Source organism: Arachis ipaensis, chromosome B10 (assembly GCF_000816755.2).
Source record: "Arachis ipaensis cultivar K30076 chromosome B10, Araip1.1, whole genome shotgun sequence".
NCBI classification, from domain to species: domain Eukaryota; kingdom Viridiplantae; phylum Streptophyta; class Magnoliopsida; order Fabales; family Fabaceae; genus Arachis; species Arachis ipaensis.
Genome location: NC_029794.2, coordinates 115850011 through 115852445, shown reverse-complemented (window position 1 = coordinate 115852445; position 2435 = coordinate 115850011).

Below are 2435 nucleotides of genomic sequence, written 5' to 3'. Positions count from 1 at the left end.
AATCATATAGAAGTCAGGAAAAAAAATATAATAATAGTTGTAAGAAAGATAATATAGTTAAATATGCATGATGGCAATCATGTACATATATATTAGTGTATTACTAAATAAAATAAATAAATGCATGAATTGAGACAAAATATAATTACGTGAGAACCGCCAGTAATTATATTGTTAATTGCAATGCTATTGTAATTATTGGATGCAAATGATTGGTGAATGCTTATAGCATGCATGCATGCGTGGCGTGGACCTCCTTTCATTGATGATGCACATCATCAACATAATATAAAGAACTGCTACGTACTCACTCAGTCACTCTTCAATAATGCACTGGACCAAGCCCCAAATATCCTCTAAAGTACTTTAACATATGATTCCTAATTAATGATGTGTATTGGGGATGCTACCGAAATTATTATTTTGTTGTACAAAGATAAGACCAATTTTAAAATTTTTTTTAATCTACATAAAAAGACAAAACTAAATTTCGTCTCATTGCTTAATTTCTTTTTTATATTTGACTTATTTGTGTGAATTTCACAAATATGGTGGTGATTGTGAATTCTTTTAATTATGAGAGTCATTATTCAAAAAGAAAAAAATGGCAGAGCGTTTTGTAAAATTTTATTTTTAATATTTTAATTTTTCCAAATGAAAACACAGGAGCGATTTCTTAACTAGTTTAAAATTTTATAATTTTTCAAAATGAGAAATGATATATATTTTAGTTTATTTGACCAAAATACTATCAATAACTAAAATTATTAGTGCTTATGTAACCGCGAATTTTTTTCGTGTGAGAGAGAAGAGTGTATCTCAAAATGGTGTGAGAAGAGAGGTGCTTTACCTTGCTATGTTTAAGATAAATTGGTGTCTCGGATTTGTTTTATTTTTCAAACAAACAATCATAAATCGGACGGTCCGATTTGTGTTTTCGAAAATAAAAAAATTTAATGTTAAAATCAGACCGCCCGATTTTTATTTTTAAAAATAAAAAAAATAAAAAATACAAATCGGACTTTCGATTTGTAGTTTATTTTTTTCTTCAAACAAATCGGATCCTCCGATTTGTAGTTTTTTTTTTTAAACAAATCGGACCCTCCGATTTGAACAAATACCAATAAAAAAATACCATATAAAAAAATACCTAATTTTTCAATAACAGTGTATTACACATATATTTAATCAATATAAAAAAATTAGCCTTATGTAACAAGTAACTATATTCTCGTGTCATATATAAAAATTAATGTAATAATAATTTTTTTTTCTTGAAAAATTCATAATTTAATTTGATAGATTAGTTTATAAAATATGATTTTGTATACTAAAGAATTAATAAAATAAAATTTGTATTGACATTTTTTAAATGGTTTAATTATTCTGTTGGTCCCTATAGTTTCGTAAAATTTTCAATTAGGTCTCTATACTTTTTTTCTTTTTAATTGGGTTCCTGCACCAATTTTTTTTTCAATTAAGTCCCTCTTAGTAGTAATTGGCTTAATTTTATAGGGATCCAACTAAAAAAAAAAGAATTGGTACAGGGACCTAAATAAAAGAAAAAAAAAGTGTAGGGACCTAATTAAAAAAAAATTTGGTGCAAAGACTCAATTAAAAAAAAAAAAAGTATAGAAACCTAATTGAAAATTTTGCAAAACTATAGGGACCAGTAGAATAATTAAACATTTTTAAATTAACGCTACCTGAGTTATATTGATCTTGAAAGGAATTCCAACTATTATGTTAGTGATTGTTAACTCACTTCTTAGTCTTCAACTCTTCAAACACCACAAACTCTCAAATCAGTGTAACAAAATGTGTCTATTTGTCTATTTCTTAATTTATTTAACCAATCTCTATCAATCCAACATAACAACAACACAAGAAATTTAGGCCCAAATTTAACATTTATAATAAATATTTTTTTCTTGTGTTATTTCGTTTTGCTTATACTTTTTTTATTTCTTGTTACTTATGCTTTTCTTCTTTTGTTCCAAAATATATGACTCACATTTTTTGTTAGGATAAGATTCCTTTTCTAGATTTAATAGTTGTTATATAAATTTGGTGAGCTGTGTATTTTTCTTTCTGTATATATACATCTTTTGTAATAATTGATCAACAATGAGAATACAATACACTTTTTCATTCATTCATACTATTCTCTGCCTTTTTCTTGTTCTTGTTGTGGTATCAAAGCCATTATGGTTCTATTGATACCCAAAATATGGTTAAAACTTATAATCCTAATAATTAGTCAACACCATCCTCTCCTCCTCCTTCTTCTTCATCACACACAATGGATATTTCTCAAGATTAATCCAGTCCCTATTATATACAACCTAGCAAAAATTTTACGTATGTGCTTGTTACTCCTGTTCTAATAGGAAATAACAATCATTTCTGGAGCAGATCCTTTACCATGGCAGTTA